This window comes from Nicotiana tabacum, chromosome 12, assembly GCF_000715075.1.
Source record: "Nicotiana tabacum cultivar K326 chromosome 12, ASM71507v2, whole genome shotgun sequence".
Taxonomy (NCBI): domain Eukaryota; kingdom Viridiplantae; phylum Streptophyta; class Magnoliopsida; order Solanales; family Solanaceae; genus Nicotiana; species Nicotiana tabacum.
The window spans coordinates 113,750,436-113,758,512 of NC_134091.1; the positions used below are offsets into that span (position 1 = coordinate 113,750,436).

Below are 8,077 nucleotides of genomic sequence, written 5' to 3' on the forward strand. Positions count from 1 at the left end.
TTTGTCTTTTCTTCCGTTAAAGATCATTCCATATTGTTATTGATCCTTCTTATTTTGCTTATTTTAGCGACTCGGTGGGTTTCACCTAGGGTTGAAGGTTTGGACCAGTGGGTCCAAAATATTTTGGACGTTACTACGCCTGAGACCCGCACGTGGAAAGAACTGGCCCTTAAATATGTGTGGAAGGCCAAAAATCATGGTAAGTCAAACTCACCTTGTTCTTACCTTTTCGTATAAGGAAGTTGTTTAACCTTTCTCTCCTGTTGGATTCAGGTCTACCCCAGGGCTCCCTTATCGTCCCCAAGGAGGACGTTTTGGCTAATCATGCTGATGCAGCGAGGCTAGTGCAGAAAGCCTTTACGCAAACACGTGTGTCCGGGCCTTTTTCTGGTGCAAGTGCTTCTTCTCAGAGTCCCTGGCCGGAGAACAAGCAATAAAAAAAGAGACGTTGATCCGCAGCCGAGGAAACAAATAAAAAGGCAAAGAGCGCAGCACCCGAGTCATCTTCGGATGTTGAAGCGATGAACGGCGCACCCGAGACGGTCCCATAAACTATGGTGATCGATGATGATGGAGAAGCCAATGATGATGGGCTTCTCTACCTAGAAGACGACAACCTTCATCAACTCAACGGAATGCTCAATCTATTGAGTTGGATACACCAACGGGGGATGATGCCTCGACACTCTGGGGGGAGTTTGATATGGTAGAAGATGCCAACTCACGCTTCCGAGTCCTAGCTGCCGCGTCCGATACTATAGGGCTAAGTACTGGGCCTCTTCCATCTTTAGTTGATGAGCAACCACCAACTAGAACTACACCTGCCGCAGTTGCTTCTCGCCCTGCAATGCCATCTGCTTTATCTCCCTCTTCTTCAACTCAACCTTTGCCACCCGCCAAATTCCTGCTCGCCTCTCAGAACTAGAAGCGCGAGCTACCGAGGCTGTTGAATTGGAGGCTCGGTTGCAGCAAAGCGAGCAGGAAACAATGACCCTTGGCCAAATGGTTGTCCTATTAAGGGCACAATATGAAAAAACTAAGACCAAATGGGTTAAAGTTCGTAATATCGTCCTTGCTGCATCCGATTGTGAGGCTACCTCTGCTGAAAGAGTGCATAATTTAGAGGCATCCTTAAACTCCAAGTCTAAAGAACTTGCTATTGCCGAGCGGCTTCCCTCGTTGTTGAAAAAATACATGCTATGTATAGCATGAGGAGAAAAGCCTTGGAAGAGGCTAAAGCGGGTGTCATTGACTTTGATGCCGAAATCGCTAAAGCCCGTGAGCTGGAGTCAGCTAATAAAAGGGGTATTCTGGCCAAGCCCGATGCTAGTGATTCTTCTGTTCGGTTCTGAGTTCTCGGGAAATGAAGAGGAACCAGAAGGCGATGATGCTGAAGGCCAAAATGATGAAGGCCAGGATATCGAACCGGTGACAGATCTACCCACTTCTCCTGGAGGCGCAAATGCTTCTTTTCCTCCGGGTTCCGAAGATGCAGCAACTTAGTTTTTGATTTATTGTTTTCACTTTTTTGTACTGATGCCATTTGGCACATTCATTGTCACTACAAAAAAACTGCCTTATTACTACAATTATTTTTGCTTATAACGGCGGTTTCAAACCGCCATAATCTGCATTTACGGTGGCTTTAGGAAACGCCACAATCCCGTGCGGCAAAAATTTATTAGGGCGATTTTAACATAACCGCCCTAACATGTAGCTAAAAACCGCCACAATTACATTGTTTACCTATGGCGTTGTTATGTTGTTTATTATGGCAGTTCTTAACCGCCATAATTGCAAATATAAAACTAAATTTCTATTAAATAATCATTAGTAATATAACAATTTTTCCATTCCACATTTACATCCTACGGCACTCCATACCCTAAAATTTCCATATCATATTGAATTTTAACACATAATATAAAGGATTAAACAAGCAAATTATTTATTAAACAATTAAACAAATTAAATATAGTTACTCCAAAATTACATTATCCAATGTATTTCTATTTCAAAGAGTAATTCAATACAACAACATCCAAGAGATTCATAGTTAATCCTAAACATGATTACTAATTTTTACACGCTCAATCGGTATTGTTACTTGTCTGTAGATATTTTTGACCCAATTGATGAAGGAGTGCCACTTCATAAATTCGATGCCTGCAAAACAAAACAAAACAAAAAGAGACAGTATTACAGGAAAACCCACAATAACTAAAATATTGACATCAACAAGAATAGGAACATAAAAGTCAAATAGCTTCACTGACAGTAATTTATTTATTCAACTGCATTCCAGAAAATTAACTTCAGAAAGTCAATGACGAACATATACTTCACTTCATGATCTACCTAAAACAGAATGACAGTTTCTGAAAGAGAGAGAGGCACCTTTCCTGTTGTGACTGTAATATACTGCTTGATCTTTCCTTTATCAAGTATATGTCATGCAACTTCTAAAAGTATACTCGTTCAGTTAACTCATACACTATTAGATCCTTCAATATTAGTTTTCCTTAACACACATACAAAGAGCTAGTAGCGTCAAGAGTGTATATTTCAAGCCCCAGCAGAAAAGAAAATAAGAAAAGATGAGTACTATACCTGTGGAGCAGTGGGAAATAAGCCAGCTAACTACTCGGGGATATCTCCTAAGACTAAGTCGTATAGAAGTTTGCTCGAATACTACAGTCAAAACTGCACCCAAGTCTAACCTCGAACACTATCCTTCAATTTTCTCCAAAACGAAAGATAAAAGAATACTTAAATCTTATACAAATAGTCTATTATTATATGATAAATATCACAACTAAAAAATACAAGCAATCAACCTACTATTTAGTACAATTTCTCTAGCCTCTTCATTCACATAACTCCCATCTGGCCGCTTATGAGTTCCAATCCAATAATCGCCTCCATCAATATCTTTCCCTGGTGTCTAATTTCTGAAATTTTCACGATGTAAAACATTAGCACCTAATTAAGGATGTATTTTATCTTTAGAATTGATCACTAAGCACATCGTATTACACTACCATATTAGTCCTTCTAGCCAAACTCATAACATCACCAGATGACGAATAGCTTGTTTTCATTGAACCAATTGAGTCCTCTTGCAAAGCTCCTAGTCCTGCAAATTCAAATAGGTGAATTTCTTTAACATAAGAGCAAAATATTTATAAATATCTAAAGAATGTACATTTAGTAAGTACCTTTGTGGAATATTCCAAGTGATAATTAACATACATACCTATTAATCTATGGCAATACCTCTGTACTCTGCGAATTAAATTAGCAATAAACTTCCTTAGGCTTGCCAATGCCTTTCCTATAATAGTCAGTAATCTTTATATAACCTTATCAATATGAACAAAGTGTTACAAAGGTTTTCAGTTACTAAATCTGAAGTGCTTGTGCTATCCAACTATTTGCAAGTACCTTTACAGGTCATGAATTAGCTTTCAAACAGACTATTTTATAACTGAACTATTTTAGCCTTCATTAGTTTTTTTTGCTCAACATTCAGCCTATTGCAAAGATGTGAAGCACAAAGATTTAGCACACAAACATCATCACCTTTCATTCTGGAATTGCATGATGAGCATGTGTAGTGGAATGCAATTGCCAAAGAACAAAGACAAATATTCAAAAGGAATTAATTTCTTCAAAATATCGGCATAAATGCACCATCACATAATAAAGTTCATTGGACGCCTAGTCATAGACACTATATGTAACAAAATTAATTTTAGAGTCAAACATGGTCAATAATAGACCATGTCAATCGAATCGAATTGCTTAAGCAGAAAATAGCCAAGCATACTTGCATCAGACACTTAATCATCAAATAATTTTAAACTAACTTAAGGCAGTCACTTAGGATTTTTATCAAACAGTTTATATGCACATCTTCAACTGTTGCTGCAATTTACACAATTTATAATCAGCAATGCCCAAAAATGAGCAACACACCAAAATTCACATGAATCACACACACTTAACTAAGAGACAAAAATTCCAACATATGTTTCACAAACGAACAAACAAACCAACACAATACATAATACTGTTCACAAACGCAAAAAGGGATTTTCAAGTGTCTCATGCATAGGATAATCTCTACCATATTAGGAAATATATAACACGTACAGATCTGGGAAATTAGAAGATAAGTGTTGATATACCTATTTGCAATCCGCAACAAATCTTTGTTTTCTCCAACCGTAAGATGAGGTGAGGCGCTTAAAACCTAGGGTTTCGCCAAATTGTGAGAGTAGGAGGAGAGAGTGTGTGTGTGTCCGTCTAATTTGTGGGAAGTGAGAGGGAATTTAATTTGGGGGAGGGAATTCTGATTTGCTGAAAAATAGTCAAAAAGCTCGTAGGATCAAAATTTGTACCGCCGTTTTAAAATAACTTATTGTGGCGATTAAGAAACCGACGTAATATAACGTGTATTGTGGCAGTTATTAGAAACCGCCGTAATAAAAATGCCACAATATCTCTTTTTTCTTGTAGTGTGTAAACACCTTTTCGTTCAAGTATCGTATAAGTTTCCCTTTCTGCGTACTTTTGTTTAAACATTTGCGCAAGTTTGCTCTTTGCGTCTTTTTGAATTTAAGTGTTTACGCAAGTTTTACTGTTTGCGTATGATCATGCAAGGCTTTGGGTGTATTTTTCCCCAAAAGCATTTGGATTCCGGGCATAAATTCTTCCAAAATCAACCCTTTAATGCGAGGGTTTTCATAAGAGAGGGCCCTCTTATATTTATGGTGTTCTTGAAGAGGACGTCTCCTGTTCATTATGATACTAGCATTTGAAGTACTTGTTTAACTTTCAAATGATAAAATCAATTAATCGTTCAGACATGAAACAAGATAGGAATAAAAGGGCTTTACTTTATTCCTTCCATTTTCAAAAGTACATAAGCATTCATTGTGCTAAAAAGAAATTGTCGTTTCTTGTGTCTAACTTGTGCAACTTGTTTCTACGGGGCTGGCCGTGCAGTCCCCGGTCCCAATGATACAGCTATGTTTCCTAGTTTTGTATTCCGGTTGAAGTGACAGTCGTGGTTTTCATATCCTCATATCATCCCCGCAGTGTTCAAATGCGAAGAATGCGAATTAGAACACTGGAGTTTCACACCTTCGAGGATTCCACTAGTGAATTTCTAGATAATCTTTAGTTCGGTAACAACTTCACTCCCCCTCAGGAATTTATGCTATCGAGCCAAAGATTATCTAACAATCCCCTAGTGGAATGAACTTGTAAAAGGTCAGGTAATATCTGTTCGACAACAAACTCAACTTCCAGGTAGGAATTTTTCTATCAAGCAAAAGACTATCTAACTGTTCAGTAGTGGTTATTCTCTTGTATGCCTTGTCCTTAAAAGGTCTTATTGCTACTGTTGCAACTTCCTTCATAGTATGCTTTCCGTTGCTGTCTCGTTAAAAATCTTACCCAAAAAACTCAATTGGGACAAAACCGGACGAAGGGAAACAAAGTGCAGCACATACTTTCAGTACAGGTGACGTTCATCAGCAATAATATCTCTTGAGGTGTGCCATGTTCCAGTTGCTTGACAACTTTTCTCTATCTTGGTTTTCTAACTCGTATGATCCTTTCCTGATAATAGTTGAAACCCATTAAGGGCCTTCCCATGTTGGACCTAGCTTTCCCGCATTGAGTTCCCGGGTGTTCTGACTTACTTTCCTTAAAATCAAGTCTCCTACTTTGAAATAACAGAGGTTGGCTATTCGATTATAATCTCTCTATTCGTTTCTTTTGAGTTTCCATCCTTATACACGCTAAGTCCCTACATTCATCGAGCAGCTCCAAATTGACCAACATTGCTTCACTGTTTGCTTCTTCGTTTGACCGGAAGTACCTCATGGTAGGTTCACCTATTTCCACCTGGATCATGGCTTCTGCCCCGTACACAAGAGAAAAAGGAGTCTCCCCCGTGCTTGATTTGGTTGTTGTTCGGTATGCCCATAGTACACCTGGAAGCTCTTCGGGCCATTTTCCTTTAGTTGCTTCTAATCTTTTTTTGAGATTTTGTATGATCACTTTGTTCATTGATTCCGCTTGGCCGTTTGCGCTCGGGTGATAAGGTGATGATGTGATCCTCTTGTTTTTCAAATCTTCGAGGAATTTTGTGGTTTTTGCGCCTATAAATTAAGGCCCATTTTCGCAGGATATTTCTTTTGGCATCCCAAATCTTCAAATTATGTTCTCCCACAATAAATCTATCACTTCACGTTTGTCAATCTTCTGATAAGAACCTGCTTCAACCCACTTAGAAAAATAGTCAGTTAAAATCAAAAGAAATCATACCTTACCGGGGCCCGGTGGTAGTGGTCCAACGATATCCATCCCCCACTTCATGAACGTCCACGATCACAGAACTGAATGCAGTGGCTCTGCCGGCTAATGTACTAACTATGCATAATGTTAACATTTATCGCATTTTTGAACATAAGATTTGTCGTCTTATTCCATATGGGACCAATAGTATCCCGCCTTTATTAATTTTAGTACTAACTAATCTGCGCCCGAGTGGTTCCCGCAGATCCCTTCGTGGACTTCTCGCATAACATCTTTGGAGGCTCCAAACATCGGGCCAACGAGCCTTGGAAAGATTTTCTGTATAGTTGACCTCCTTTGAAACTATATCGTGTGGCCTTAGTTCGTAGTGCCCGAGATGACTTAGGATCCTCAGGCATTTTTCCGTGTTCAAGATAGTCAATGATTGTGTTTCTCCAGTCCTAGACCAAATTAGTCGCGTTTACCTCGTAATAGCTATCTGCGTCCAGTATTGATTGCATAAGTTGTACGATCGTACTGGAGTCCAATCCTTTCATTTCCATGGATGAGCCAAGGTTACCTAATGCATCTGCTTATGCATTGTCTTCCCTCGGGATATGCGTGATCGACCACTCTCGAAATTGAGCGAGTAGAGCCTGAACCTTCATTACGTATTGTTGCATGCGTTCCTCCTTGGCTACGAAGATCCCATAGACCTGATTTACCACCAACTGGGAGTCACATTTGATTTCTATGACCTCGAAATCCAGCCCCCGGGCCAATTCGATCCCTGCAATAAAAGCTTCATACTTCGCCTCATTGTTAGTCAGCGGGATCGTTCTTATGGCCTGCCTTAGAATTTCCCCTGAAAGAGTGGTTAGAACTATGCCGAGTACGGACCCTTTTACATTAGAAGCTCTATCCGTGAATAGGTTCCAAACTCCTTATGTCGATTCAGACACCATCACTGCTTCTTTGGTTGCCAAAGGAAATAGTACCAGACTGAAATCGGCCACAAAGTCGGCCAAAACTTGTGAATTAATCGCAGTCCTAGATTTATATTCTATATCAAATTCACTAATTCGATGGCCCACTTGGCTAGACTACCCAAAATTTCGGGTTTACGAAGGATATTCCACAGGGGAAAGGTGGTCACCAGAGCTATTAGATGACATTGGAAATAAGGCCTTAGTTTTCGAGCGGCGACTACGAAAGCTAAGGCCAATTCTTTCAGATATGGGTAGCGAGTTTCTTCTCCTGTTAAAATTTTACTAACTTAATAGATAGAATATTTCGTACCTTCGTCCTTACAGACTAAAACAACACTTACCGACACCTCCGAGACCGCTAAGTAGACCAATAGTTTTTTGCCTTCTTTCGGCTTCGATAGTAACAGAGGACTTGACAAATACCTTTTCAAATCTCTCAAAGCCTATTGACATTTCAGGGTCCATTCGAAGTTCTTCTTATTTTTGATCAGCGAGAAGAAATGAATTTGCTCAAAATGGCCAATCTCCCTGTTAGCCTCTGAACCTCTTCTATGCTTGATAGCTGGTCAGGGATGTCTTCGATGGCCTTGATTTTATCGGGGTTAACCTCGATCCCCCTTTATGAGACTAGGAATCCCAGGAACTTACCGGAGTTGATCCCGAACGCACACTTCTCGGGGTTAAGCTTCATGTTGTGCTTTTTTAAGATGTCAAAAGTTTCTTGAAAGTATTTGAGATGATCACCTACGTTCAAAGACTTAACAAGCATATCATCTATG

General features: G+C 39.5%; 1 long non-coding RNA gene across 2 annotated transcripts; it reads right to left on the reverse strand.

The window, feature by feature from the left end:
• Window positions 1–1,928: 1,928 nt before the first annotated feature.
• On the reverse strand, window positions 1,929–4,463 carry LOC142166937 (uncharacterized). 2 transcript variants are annotated; one of them, XR_012697453.1, is made up of 5 exons: window positions 4,191–4,463; window positions 3,257–3,334; window positions 3,042–3,136; window positions 2,611–2,951; window positions 1,929–2,166 (listed from the first exon to the last, which is right to left on the reverse strand). It is a non-coding gene; the product is annotated as an uncharacterized LOC142166937 (long non-coding RNA). The 2 variants fall into 2 exon arrangements; XR_012697452.1 differs by lacking the exon at window positions 3,257–3,334 and having other exon boundaries at window positions 4,191–4,455.
• Between the last annotated feature and the right edge of the window lie 3,614 nt (window positions 4,464–8,077).